Source organism: Molothrus aeneus, chromosome 7, assembly GCF_037042795.1.
Source record: "Molothrus aeneus isolate 106 chromosome 7, BPBGC_Maene_1.0, whole genome shotgun sequence".
NCBI lineage: Eukaryota > Metazoa > Chordata > Aves > Passeriformes > Icteridae > Molothrus > Molothrus aeneus.
The window spans coordinates 7634946-7650222 of record NC_089652.1 but is presented as its reverse complement, the minus strand read 5'-3'; positions in this window follow the sequence as shown (position 1 = coordinate 7650222).

The following is a 15277-nucleotide window of genomic DNA, read 5'->3' as shown; positions in this document are numbered from 1 at the left end:
AAATTTTACTGCTAGGTTACTCCAGCCATTTTAACGCTCTCAACCTCAATCTCAATGTGTCACAGCAGCACCAAATTATTTTGTCAGTTTGTATTTTAATGAGAGCTAGGATCTAGTTGAAATTGGAATTAGCTTCTGTAGTTCATGGCATTCAATTTTCCTAGTCCCTGCCTCATCAAAATATTCACCAAGCTGCTTCTTTCAGACTTGCACTTTACTGCTTAGAGCATTTACATGAATAGCAATGTAGCTGTTTCAGGAATGAGCAGAATTTATGGCATAAAAGGAGGATGCTTCATCACTCCTTTTAAATTCACTTATGGACATCAGTACCATGAAGTGCTTTCTGTCCTCTACTGTGAATCAAAGTGGGACTGGCAGCCACCTGATTTGATGGAACGGCTCTTTTTCCTTTCTCCCATGCTCTCACTACCACTACTGTATTTCTCCCACTCTATTCCTGTTTTTTTTAATTCTGTTACTTTTTCTTTGTCTGTGTTCTCTGCCCTAGAGCCTCAAGCTACCCTGCAGAGCTGGTTCAAAAGCTGTCAATTCAGCAAAGCAAAAAAAGCACAAGGCAAGCTAGATCCAATTGTTAATTACAGGGTGAGATGTCAGGATTTGTGAACTCCAGATGATGAAAGAGAAAATTGTACTTAAAATCTGGGTTGAAGCTAGAATGTTCCAAGTAAATGTTCTGTATTTAAGAAACAGGAATCCAGAAATAGGTAACAAAACAAGTAGGGAGACTCCATGTTCCACATTTTCCTTTGTTTCCTTCTCTCAGCATAAAACCCCAGCTCTGTAGAGTTATCTGATGGCCATCTATGCACCCAGGATTTCTTTCTGAATCACTGGACATGCACAAACAATGGGATTTTTCGAATATCCAAAATGGTTCTTTTTCACTATGAAGTTTTTCATCGACATTGATGATATTACATCGTTAAACTGATATTTAGGTGTGTTTTTATAGAAAAAAGTAATTGTATTATAATATTGAATCATTATTGCATTTAATACTAAATTTATAAACCATCTTAGGTATGATCTGAATGGACTATACCAGGACAATATTAAAGTATTTTTGAAGTAATCAATCTTATTTTAATTTTCTTTTTGCATGCAATGGTTGGAAAATTTTGTGTCAGTGTTTTTTTTTTTTTAGTATTTGGGAAATTTAAAGGTGCTGCACAGGCTCCAAAGGTATTTTTCTCTTTCACAGTGATAAAATTTGAGGAATCTTCTCACTGAATGGTTACTGGCAAATCACAGCAGCCTTAGCATAGAAATCTGCTTTCTTCTGAGGCATTTTTCTAATCTGTGGTAATGTCTTTCCTGTGGGATAATATGTTGCTACTTCGATAGTTCCACAGAAGTATCAGCCAGGGCACATAGAGCTCCGTGATTATTTTATGTGCTTGTGGGTTAGCTTATAGCAGTGCAATCCATTCTGGGAAAAGGACAGTGTGTAACCATAAATTGAGACTGAATTGCTTCACAGCTCTTTTTGTTGTGCTTTATTTTCTGAGTAAACACTGAAACAACTGACAACCAGATTGTTTTCATCATAGTTGTGATGCATAGCTGCTTTATGATCAAAACCACTTGAGTCTGATTTTTTCTTTTCCATTTTGCATTGGATGAGGCAGAGAAGAAACAGCTGTGGCCTGTTTGGGATGGGGTCCCAGCCTTGTGCAAAGCTGTATACACACAGCCATGCAGAGCCAGCACTGTCTGTGCATTGCAAAAAAAAAAAAAGTGTGGAGAAGCTGGGGCCAAAGGAATCACTGGAGCACATCCAGATGCCTGGAAGAGCTGCCGTTACAGGGCTTTGGGGGATGCTCTGCTGTGAGGAACACAGCTCAGCCCCCAGGCCATGTCAGAGTCCCAAAGTGCTGTGTCAGTCTCTCCCTTTGAGCTGGGAAGGTGACAGCCTGTGATACACCGTGTCTAGCAGCTATAACAGACTGCTTTAAAACATCTGTCATGTTTTATTCTTATTTGAGAAAAATAAGTTTAACTGTGTGTAAGACTGTTGCATGATTATAGTGGAAGTCTCTTCTCTTTTTTGTGTACTGTACAGTTTGCAAGTTGCAAAAAAAACTTCCTATTAAGCATCTGACAAGAGGATGCCATTAACAAAAATGAGGCTTATAATTAGATAGAATGGCTAAGCCTTTTCTTCTCTGAGTCTCTGTGCCTGGGTGTAAAGGCACAGTTCTACCTTTCAAAAGTTGCAGCGCCTTTTGGAAAGAATAAACTGATTTACTGTACTGATTTTGGCTGAAATAGTTAATTTTCTTCACAGTAGCTGGTGTGGAGCTGTGGTTTGCAGTTAGGCTGGAAACAGTTTTGATAATGCGGCAGTGTTTGTGTTATTGCTGAGCAGGGATTGCACAGTCAAGGCCCTTTCTGCTCCTCATCCCTTGCTGCCAGCAGGGAGCCTGGAGGTGCACAAGGAGCCAGGAGGGGACACAGCTGGACAGCTGACCCCAGCTGACCAAAGGGACATCCCAGACCATGTGGCTTCATGCTCAGTGTATCAGCTGTGGGGAATGTGGGCTGCTGCCTGGGGGCTGGCTGGGCATCAGCCAAATACTTGGTTTTTATTTGCGTCACTTGCTTTTCTTGGATTTTATTCCTGTCTTTGTATTTTTTCCTTTTTGTAACAATTTGTTGTTTTGGGTTTTTGGTTTTTTTCCTAATTATTGTTTCAATTATTAAGCTGTTCTTAGCTCAACCCATGAGTTTTCTTGCTTTTACCCTTCTAATTGTCTCCCCCACCCTGCCAGGGCAGGGAGTGAACAGCTGTGTGGGGCTTAGTGGCTGGCTGGGGATAAATCCCAACATTGTAATTACTAATTCTACCTTAGGTTTGTCATACTTGATTCCTTTACTGTAGGCAAATCGTATTTTCAAACCAGCTTCTAACTGAGGTAATTAGAATGATTAGAGTTCACTGAACTACAACTGCAATTTTATATAAGGACACAGCTGTAAAAATTTCCCTAGAATTATTTTATTAATGATCATTTGATACCTATATAAAACTTCCTTTCTTATCAAGAAAGAAGTAAAATAGACTGAGGTGATTTCACCAAATAAATCATAACTGAAGAATTAAATCCATGACAGCTAAGCTATTAAGTGTTAATTCACTACCTGTGCTTGCACTTAAGTTTGTGGAAATGTTTGTGACTGTACATTTGCAATTACAGACTAAAAATAAGGAACTGTCTTTATAAGAAGAAAAATCCATTGTTTCTTAAAATTCAGCCTGGTGTACAAAATTTCCTGATTTTGTCAATGGCAGCTGAGAAATGAATGTCTCCTTCAGAAAGGAACAGTGTTCAGCAAATGACCTTCATCATTAGTCATCCATATCTGTTTGGCACTGCTGATTGCCAAAAGAGAAATAATTTCCTGAGTGAAAAGATGGGTAAAATGAGATTAACATTTGCCCCTTCACAAGTCACTTAATGTGAGCTGCCTCCTCCACAAACTGAAAATTGTCTGGGAACCCAGTGAACATTTGATTTTAGGAAACCTGGAGCTGCTGTGCTGTAAAGTTCCTGTCTGGAACTCAGTCCTGGTTTCCAAATGAGCATCAACAACACTAAAGTCTTCTGAAGATCATTATGACAAGCCATGCAAAATTATTTTTGAAAAGGGAATAATACGTGCTGCTAAGAGTTATCATCTGGTTTCAGTGCAAATTGTCACTTCCAGATTTTTTCTTTTCCTTGATTTTTTTAAGGCACAGCAGATCTGACACTTTCAGAGTTAGGGGAGGAGTGATACCATTGAAGCCTTATTACTCTTTACCACTGACAACAAAATCTTACAGATTTAGAACAAATGGCAAATAAAAGGGTTTTTCTTATTCTTCAGAGTAAAATAGAAACAGTAACTGCACAATACACAGAAATAACCTGGGTGCTTTATGAGAAGTCAGCACAAGGAGCTGGGTTTCCTTGCTGCCTTCTGGGCATTACTAGAAGGTGTGGAAGTATTAGAGGAATAATTTATTTTTGGAGTTGTTTACCTGTGGGAGACTGAATCCTGCAACCCTGTCATGAGGTAAAAGACTGTTGGAAGGTATTTAATAACTTTAAAAAATCTTTGGCATTCTGGTGAAAAATTAGAGAAATCTATTGCCTCTAAATTTCATAATATGTAGTAGAAAGCACAAAACAAGATATCCTGATGTTTAGAGGATGGGGGGGTTTGTTTTTTCTTAATGAGTAGAGTTGTTGATTTTTTTTCTTTTAGGGACCATGTCCTGGACTGTGGCTTTCAATATAAGGTCACAGTACTTCTCTTTGCTTCCAATTCCTATGCCATTCATATGGAGTTTTAAGTGCCTTCTGTTCTAATCAAATAGATTTGATTCGGAACTCACTGGAATTACTTTTCATTGACCTAATTTGTTGAACTATGGAGTCAGAATTACTTAGGCCAGAAGTCAAAGTAATGAGTGAGCTTAAATCTTTGAATCCTTCTGAATGCTACTGAATTCTATGGAGTAAGAATTTTAAATGGCTTATTGTCTTTACAAGTAAAGTTCATGTTATGCCATTAGTTCTGGCTGGAACTCTGGTTTTTGTCCAATAAATCTCTTTCAATAAAAATATTTTTAGCTTCAACCAACTTGGAATACAAATAAAAAAATCCATTTCTCTGTTTTAAAATTAGGGGAAATGACTTTTGCTTGATTAAATAACTTGATAAACACATAGAAAGGAGCTTGTGTGGATCTCTGTACGACCTTCAGATTTCTAGTGGCAGAGCTCCAGTATATCTGTAGATTATGCCCATCCCCAAAATCTTCCCTCCATTCACCTTCATGAAGACAGTAGAACACATGAGGCAATAGGAAGCGTAACTGTGCAAGATAAGATAATTTTATTTTTTAAAATTGGAGCCCCAAAATGCAATTGAGTAACACAAAAATCAGCTGAAACCCTCCTGAACTGGCCCCCATTGCAGCTGTGATGCATCCAGTGCCAGCTTTTCCACTCCAGCCTAGCTGGAAGGTGAAAAACCCAAAGCTTGCCCAGCTAAGAACGATGTAGAACTGCTTCCTGTTTTATGCCTTTTGAGCAAAGATGAAATGGGGCAGAAAAGATGTACTCATTCACAGCCTGAAAGCAAAACAATGCAAGGTGATCCAGGGGAAATGGGCATATGAAACATGGTTTCATTTATTACACTTTCTGATCCAAAGGGATCAGAAACTTACTTGGTTTCCCCTTATTTGCAGCTCTAGAAAGCTTCAATGTAGGTAATAGAATGGAAACATATGCTGAATTTCCATCTGCTGTGGGTGGTTGCCCTTCCCACACAGCCCAATGTGACCAGCAGAGGTGACAGAGCCTGACAGGACACTCACCCACGTGGCGGTGCAGCTGCTAGAGCCTTGGTTTCATTTAGAGCATCTAATTACTGTTGATTAATGCGGGTACTGATTTGCATGTATTATGCAGGCTCTGTAGGAAGTCAGGGCCTCTCCATGGCCTGAAGCAGGCTCCCAGGGCATGGAGCTGCCCTTTGCACTGGAAGGGAAGCCAGCAGCAGGAGGGATGATCCCCTGGGACAAGCCTGGGCGTGGCTCTTGGCACAGAAAGGTGACATTGCCTCACTGACATTGCCCAAGTATTTCCAGCCTGGCTGGAGTCACAGCAGCACACTGGGGCTGCTGTGCTGTTCTACAGAGTAAACATTTTAGTGATGAAAACATCAAATCTTTCTTTTCCTTATCTGTTTCTGATAGAACAAGGTGTCTGGGCTTCATTTCCCCATTACAAGGCTGAGGTTCAGCACCCAACTCATCCTTTCCTTTATTTAGCATGCTTTTTCCTTTCATGCCTGGGCTGCCCTTTGGGATATGCAGATACTGGCAGAAAAATCAATGATACAGATCAGTGGTGTTCTACTTAAAACTTATATTTGTCTTTGTAAGATCTGCTGACTTCTGCTTTTGTGATGCTTTCAGTATCTTTTCTCTCTGTGGCTGCTCCAAATCAATGGTGAAATGGGCAGGGTATGGGTTATAATCCTATTGACTTTGTTCTTCTACAAGCCATCTCTACCCTGAATGCTAACTCTTGTTCCTACAATATCATTTGGATCATGAAATCCTTTTAATTTTTTTCTTGTTCTCAAGCCAGCAGTCATTTTCTTGGGTACTCTCTTTGAAGGTTTTCCTGAATGGAAAGTCAGACTCTCAGTGGGAGAGTCACTTTAAAGGTAATGCAAGGCAAGTGCAATGCTGACTTTACCAGTAAAGTAACCTCCGGAAAATATGTTCCTTAGCTTTGCCATCGAGCTGGAAAGGAATAGTATTACCTTCACAGATGAACTCAGCTCTCCAGCACTGAAAAATTAAGTCTTTCTAGGTGAGAAAGTTATTCTGAAGGGTTTGTAGTGATATTTTTCCTTATTCTGATAACAAATATTTTCTGTTTTCGTACTTCATTACTTTATTCCAATTCATCCCCTCCCAAGGCACTTTTTGTAATCTTCTCCTAAAATATATTTACCTGCTGCAGGCTTTTGTGAATGGCTATCAAGGCACAGTTTTGCTGTCACATAAACAAATAATCTTATTCAGTTAAGACCTTAATTAGCCTCTCCATGATTTTCTTTGGTTTTTTTAATCCAAGTCAAGTATGCCTCTGTCCTTCTTTCAGTGGAAATATTACAAAACAGTTTGTTTGGAATTCCTTTTTGATCCTCTCCATGGTACATGAATGCACATAGAAATATTTTATAAAGGTATAAAAATATATACTATTAAAATATGGTAGATACTAGAGGTGGGAAAATGCTGACCTGCTCACTCATAAAATAATTATAGAAATGTGTTTCTCTAGATGTATTCTCTAACTTTTCTCTGTGCTTCTAGGTAAAAGATTTTGCCTGTAAATATACTCCATAGATGCTATCCTGCTTTTAGAAAAGACACCTATTATGCTTATGCATGGAGTAGGACCACATGAAACAAATGACACAATTTTCTGACATTGCTTCTGATTTAAGAATTATGTTTAACTGAATTTCAATTCAGTCAGCACATAATTGCAAAATGAGAGGTTTACAGATTTCATCTTGCTCAAACGTTAGAAACCATTGGATAGCTCAATATTGTCATGTAGGGTGAAAATATTTCGTAACAGAAGTAAAAACTCATCAGAATAACACCTAATAAAACCTGATTTATCAGTTTGACATCTGCCCCATGTTTTGCTTTATGAAGCACTTAATTAGATCTGCTGTTTCTGTAAATCTCCCTTGTAACCATATGTGTAATTTGTTCAAAGTAGTTCACAAATTTATTAATGCCTCCTGTTCAGCTGCCTCTCTGTATCAGTCAGAGTGGAGAAATCTGTGACTTTGTCTGAAGTAATTATTTAGCTTAAAATCAATTTCACTGAACAAGCTGGGAATATAATTGCAAAGAGAAGTACTTATAAATGATCTGTCAGGAGAGGACTTGGAGTGGTGCTGTACTAATCCCAGAAATGAAGAAGCAGCTCTGTCCTCAGTCTACTCATCCTGGTCTGACACAATAATTGATTGACATTGATTTCATTTAGCATGGGGAAAGGAGATTTAATTGAAGAAATAGTAAAGCCTGTCCAAATGGACAGTCATGCTTGTGGTAGATTATAATTCTAAATGAAGGGCTCTAAAGATTCCTTTTCATGAGTAACTTCTGATCTCTTGGTATATGAAAGGATGTATAAACAGCAGTGTTGGTGTGCTGAATCACTTGATTTCTATCTAACGACAATCAGTGAGAAAATCCAATAAAATTAATTGTCTTGACCTTTCCTTCTGCTCTTAAAGTTTCTTCTTGATGCATTTTATAATTAAGACTGTCTTCAACATTTCTTTATTGAGGTAATTTCAAGGTCTCCATACCTGTGAGCCATAATGATTAGTGCATTAATTTTGATTTTAAACATTATGAGACAATTTTGTTTGGACCATAGGTGAACTCCCTCCCATTTTTTGCTGTATTTTGTGCCTAATGGTATTACCATGATACTGTCAGAAATAAATCAAGTGTCCTATAGGTCTTTTGAGCAAGAGACAGAAGGAATTTTTATGTATTTTTAAGTCCTTAAATCTCTTTCAGTTTAATTGCTGGTTGAAGATCAATTAAACTGAAAGAGATTTAAGGACTTAAAAATATATAAAAATATTTTGGTGTTTGAAATGTAGTTCTCATGTAGAATCAGTAGCAAAAAACTGACCAAAGAGTGGGGATCTGCCTGTGGATTTCACATAGGAGAAACACAGTATTTGAGTTTAATAAACCCCTACTCTGTGGGTTGGAAAATACAGAAACTTGAATATGTAGAGGGTGTGGTAAGAGTGCTTTCACTACAGAAAATCTGACTAAAACTGAGAACTCTTAGCTTGGAAGAACACTTCACATGCCCTGAAAAGAGTGTATTTTCTAATAGTTATTGATGAGAAACAATAGGCTGCTAAGCCCATCAACCTTCAGAAAAACATAAAGTGAGGATGAGACAAAGAGTCACCAAAGCTTTTTATATACAAAGCAGCTTAGCTAAGATGAAATACCATCTTTGTTTGGATGTTTAGAACTGCAAATATTGTGATATTTATGCTGTAAAAGCTCTTTAAAAGTAATTTATTTTTCGGTAAATTTTATAAGGACTGAAGCTTTGTTTAAAAAGCTTCGGTGACTATCTTTGTCTCTCCCTCACTTTATCTCTCTTACTTTCCCAAAACTATTCCTAAAAGACTAAATTGATGAAATTCTCAGGAAGTAAAGGGGGAAAGGCAAATTTTTCTGGTAATAGTGAGAAAATTCGACAAATTTGATGAAAATATTCCCATTTAGCTGCAGCAGAAATTAATTTTCAGTGACATTTTCCAAAAGTAAGCATATATTCAAAAACCTCCTCAGGGTTCAGAGGAGGTAATAGTGATTTGCTGGGGGGGAAAAAAAAGACTACTTTGTAAACCTTGGTTTTTTTCTTAATTAATTTTATTTCAAGCCGTTCTTTGTCTTGGTTTCTCACCTTTCTGTAAGGAAAAGCTGGCATGAAATAATTGCAGAATTTTTTACTGCAGTACATTTTCTAACCAAAGAAGTGCTAGATTGTCATATTAGCTTACTGGAAATGTGCCTACTTGGATTCTAGAAAACTTATGTTCTCATTTTTACATTATGTATTCATATAAAATTGAAAAAATTAGAGTTTATTTTAGTATTGAAGCCTTTAGTAGTGGATGAGAAATAAGTTAAACAGTTATTTATCAAGAATCAGATTTTTTTTTTCACATTTCTCAGGTTGCATATTGAAAACTGAACATGCCTCAGTTTCTTACTGGTTAATGAAAATCTTAAACTGCTAATTCCTTGCAACTTACTGTGCCTACTCCTCTCAAACTGCGTAATACCAACACGAGCCTACTATGTTGATTTTTTTTTCTTAATAATGAATCTACTAGACTTAATTTGTCATCTAGATCTTTGAAGCATCTCCTCAGATCTGATTCAATATACACCAATTTTTGGATTACTAAAAAGGAAAAACAAGACTCAAAACCAAAAAACCTGAACATAACCATTATGTTTTGTTCTACTAAAATTCTCTTGGTGAATTTGGGGTGTCAAAGGCAGAAATTGCCAAACATGCCCTTGAAAATTCTTTGCAAATCAATTCACTTGGAAGCACAAATGTTTACTTAGGAGTGGGAGTTTTGAATATTGTTCTAAATCAGACAATTACAGAAAATTCCCCCTCCATTTATGGAAGTGTAACATAAGCAGGAAGAGTAGAATTTCAGCTACCTTCCTGCTCTGAGATAATTCCCCTCAAAAATAACACTAGAAAAACTAATATTATGTCTTCTGTAGAAGAGAGAAATTTCTATTGCCCTTAGGGAGCAGTAAATTATGTACATGTCATAATTAGCAGCATTAGGATGTTGCATTATTTATAAGGCTAGAAACACTTCCAGCAACTTGACATCCAGGTGTTATATGTGGTGGTATGGATGAGCAGAGTTATGTAATTGTTAAATCCCCAAGGGAAGACATGACTCACGCTGTCTGAGGCAATCTGGAGGAGTTAATTGCTACAAATATTTGCCAATTAAAGGAAAATGTTAAATCGAAAGATAATTCATAATTAAAATAACATTTTCATGTGAAAGATGGCAAAAACCTAGTTAGCAACTCACTGAAAAGATGTCTTCATAAACACCCATCCTTTGAAAATCAGTCTTGCATTATATTGTGCTTGCAGAGTTGGGTACTAATTCAGGAGGATGTCTTTCATTTCTGTGGATTAATGAAATTTCTAGCAGACCTGGTTAGCTTAAATATTTTACTAACTTGAAGTTGATCTGAGAGATGAGTTTTCAATAGAACCACAGCTGGACTGGGGAATGGGATAACAGGAAAATATTTGTGTATATGTACCTCTCCACACCTAAGTAATTAAAGTTGAGGTAGGAATTCAAACAAAGACCTGTTAACGTTCACACAGTAACAGCATGGTTGCTTATGAATTTTTGTTAATGTAACTGTGCTACCTTTCAGTATTGGAAAATACAGTTCAGTTTTGAAGATGCACTTTCAAGTAGGTGTTACTTGAAGTGAAAGTAAATGCTTGTAAAACAAAATGGAGAATATTTTGCCACAGCTTGTACAAGCTGCTCTAAGCCAAGAAATAATTGTTAATTAAAGCTTACTACTTTAGAGTAAAGGGAAAGGTGTAGAATCTTTCCAGTCAGACTCCTGTGATACCTACAAACAGAAAGCTTTTTTTATAAGTTGAGCCTTTTTGTGGCTAAGACACTCTCTGCAGCAATTTAATTATGAGTTGCAAAGTTGAATTTCTGCTTGGAGGAGATTGACCCTTTCCCTGTTGCTCAGCAAAATGAACAAGCAAATTCCTTCACTTGGTTTTGAATTTAGCTAGAGAGACAGCTCAAATCAGAACAAGATATCCAAGTGCTGTGTATCATCATCACCATCACATTACTACCAAACAGGAGGCCAAGAGGAGCAGAGAGGTTGGGTACAAATGCATTTATTTACCCATGGGACAAATCATACTTGTTTATCCATAGTACTGTAGGCTACAAATTATTTTTTCTAGGCCATGTGTCAGGCAATTTTAAAATCAATAAAAGAACACAAAGACTTCTGCAGCTGGAACTGCAGCCATACCTTGGGTTACTGCTATAGGCAAGCAATATTTCTGTGTAAAAAGCCAAATTTATATAAATAATTTCTCACCTCTAGCATAGTTATATCATTTTTTGTTGTTCCTGAGCAATTTAAGTATCTGTGTTAGGGAGTTCCTCTGTGTTCTATTGTTTCAATCTGTTTGCATCCAGGATTCATGAGTGCAGTAGTAGCTCTGGTTGGTATTGGGAGGTATTACACTGGGAACAGAAGTGCTTAGCTTGGCCTTATTTTACCAAAATGTTTACCTGTAATAACCCACCTGTCCTTTACAGCAGCATCCTGAACCTTTGAGCAATCAGAGCTGAGAATTGAGTTTAATTCCGAGTGGTTGCAGGATCCTGAAGGGCTGAGACTTGGAGCTTCATTCTCTTTATTCATTCTGCAAGGCTGAGCTCTCACAATGTTTTTGGGAGCACTCTGGATGGAACAAAACTAGATGGCATCAGTTTTACAGCTGTAGAGTCAACAGTTTAGTTGGCTCTCTCCAATGAAATCACAATCTGTTTTGACATTTTTTCCTTCAAAATGTTGACCTTTTAGCTGAAGTTGCTAATTTCTTTACTACCATAGCTTTTGTTTACTGAAATGCAGAAATAAATAGATTGGAGGGGGCATCGATAGATGTGTATCTGCAGGTATGTGATCCCCTGCTAGTTAACAGAGGGAAGAAACCACTTGCAATCAGGCATTTTCAAGGGTGTCAGAACCAAATATAGTTTGTTAATTGTGGCTGTTGGGCTGTGTTTCTGGTGATTCCTGTCACTGCCAAAGCTATGCTTTGTGCTTTCCAACTCTGCTGCCTCAGGTGGAAGGCTGAGATTATTTCTTTTAGGACCATCAGTGTTTTGCTGTCTGTGTTTGGACAGGTAATTGGTACATGCCATTTCTGAGCTCAGAAATCAGAATTTACTATGCTTTCAGTTTTATATAGTGGAGTGAGAGGGTAATAATAGAGCACCTGTAATGTTTCTTTGGATCTTGAGCCACTGACCTAGATTATGTGGCTGAAGTAGACAAAAATGTTCAGTTTCTTGCCAGACAGCCCACAGTGCATGAAATATCAGGTTAGCTGGTTCACTGAAATGAAAAAGTCTTGAAGAAGAAAAAAGGGGAGAAGGGGATAAGTCTGACTAAAAACTCAAATTAACAAAGCTTTGAATATTAAACAAAGAACCCCCAGAAAATGTAAGTAGAGCAATTTAAGTTTTTACCTGTCAAAAATATCTATTGAAGCTTTTTTAGATTGTTCAGAAGATCCTATTTATGCCTTTATATGCCTAAAATATAGAAATACCTTTGCATTATTTATATATTTTCAGATTATTATCTCTACACATGATTTCTTGTAACATGTTTTTTATACTGAATTATTTGACTGTTATGTCTCTTTGGTCATTCTATATCTCTCACTTGTCTGAAGTATATTTTTTTCCAATTTTGTTGAATCTACAAAAATTTTTCACAGACTCCATTAAAATACAGCTGAACTTTGCAGGCAGCTGAGGCTTAAAGGCACCAATAAGATTGTTCAAGAAATCTTGCCTGGTTGCCAGATTTTACATCTAAATTCATTATTGTTGTGATGTGACTTATTCAGAAACAATCTTCTTGCATCATGGACTGCCCTGTAAATACCAGTGATGCCTTGGAAAGCCCTTGCTGTAACAAAATTGTTGTTTTCTACCCTCTTAGGTAAATATTTCTGGGAGACATCATTCTAAAGTCTCTGCATTTTTTCCAAGGCTCACACAAAAAAACATCTGTGACACTAAAATATCAAGCTGTGCATTCCATCATGGCTGTGCACTGGCTGTATTTCATTGTCTGTGGTTGGTATTAAGGTGTCATAGTCTGTAAAGCAGTTAATCAGGTGCAGAAAAGCAGGCAGAGTTGATGCAGCCCATTAAAAATGATGATAGAAAGATGTGCACACAGGCAGTGATGGGCAGGTTTCCCCTAAGGAAAAACTCTTTAAACAACACACCTCTGCAAGGACTCCTGTTTGCCTTCCTAGGAATGGAAATGAAGATGTGAAAGCTGCTGGGCTGCACTCTGAACAAGGTGCATCCATGGAAAAAAATGGGATGTCTAGCAAGAAATGAAGTGTGCTTATAATTGCCAGGCTATTAGTCTAGCAAAGAGCAAACTGCCTTCTGACTCTTGTGATTGACTTATGGCTGGGAGAGCAGAGGGCTCTGCTCTGGGTGTTTATCTAGAGTAATAAGCAGTGGAATTAGTCCTCTGGGTTGGCTGAAGTCCTGCTGCCTTCTCAGCAGCTGGCAAAAACAGTGAAATCAATCTTGCATCTTTCACAACTTCTGTATTCAATTTAGGAAATAAATGCAAAAATGATCAGCATTTTTCTAGCAGATGAGAGACTGAAATATACTGTTATCATTAAGCAACTTCAATAAGAAACAAGGGCAAATACATCACAAATTTATGCATGCCACTCTTTGCTCAGCATCAAAGGCAGAGGTGGCCTGAGGGTTCTATTTGTTCATCCTTTTTAAATCTTCAATGCAGAAGGGCTTCCTCCAAGGGATCCCTGTGCCTATTTTATTTGGGCTCTAAATAGTCTCATTGTGGAGTTTGCACCACTCCCAGTCTTATCTTGACCCTTCTGATTTTGGAGTTCCAGGGTAGAGTAACTCTTTAAATGATGGGTCTATGAAGCTGCTGCATTTTGGTACCCCTGAGGGGTAGGCTGGGAAGTTGGGTTTTCATTTCTCTCCACTACAATTATCTTATTTTGCAGCACTATTTGTTGCTTCTTGCACATGGAGACTGATATCTACCAAATCTTCTGGCCCAGGCTGGAGTTCACTTTAAAGGCCACTTCATGAGAGCAGGCATGGATTTGGTGTATTGGCAGACAGAGTAATCCAACCCTTTTTAAATTAACTTTCACATTTTCTGCTGTGATGTTTCCCAGTTTCTGCCACATCACCTCCCTGCTGGTACTGAGTAGTGCAGCACCCTTGGGATTGCCTGCCAAGGTCTTTTTTCTGAACCATGTATTAGGCTGTTTCTGTAAATTTTTATTTCACAAAATGTTACTCTATGCTCTAGTTAATTCTTGTCAAGGTCAAACATCTTATTGCCTAATTTAGGGTGTACAGAATAGCTATAGCATTGTTCTGAGGGAAGAAGTACCCCAAGTTGTGGTTTTATCACCCAGATCTTGTCTCTCTTCTGATGCTTTTTATTGCCCTTTTGCTGTCTGACATTATGTTCTATCTTGTAGCAGGTGGATGTGATTTTTTTTTTCCCAGTTAAGCAAAACTTCAATAAGTTTAGTACATGTATCTAAATAGAAATGAAAATCTATATCTCCTACACGGCTTTGAAAAGCTTGACTGTGCAGCCTGGTTTTGTCAAACTAGTCTGCCTGAAAGTGCTTTCACAATAAGTCCTTTGTGTGAATTAGAGGTTATTGGTGCTTTGTTTCTTGTGTGCAGTACATGGAATGTGATATTATGTCAATGAGGTTTAGGTGGCCTTTGTAGAATATACCCTTTTATGTCCTTGAAGCTTTATCAAGTTTCTTCTCTGGGGTGTCTAACATGACAGGCAATTCAAGGGACTCGTGCAGTTTGTGCCTTAGTTTCCTGTACTGCTGCTTTAATTACACTAGCAATAGTACAGGCTATACTTGAACTGTTCCAGCTGTTGGTTCTCTTGCTCTTTGCCTGGGTGTGTATAAGCAGTGGCACCTGGGTCACAACCACAGCTGTTTCTTCCCAAGCCAACAAAATTTTCAGCTGTGCTCGGTGATGCTGTGCTTTGCAAAGAGCCTGATTCACTCCTGAGGCAAACACGACATTATGCAGGGAAGCATGAGAAGTTTTTCAGTGAGGTTAAGTGGTGCTGCTTGTCCTTGTGGCCTCATTTGCATCCACAGCAGCAGCCCCTTTGTCATAGCTGCAGCAAAGGAGGGAGAGCAGAGCAATCCTGTCACGTTATTTCCGACACTGCACACACGCCAGGAAGCCACAGTGCCAGGTACTGCCTTTGCAGGAATGTCACCAT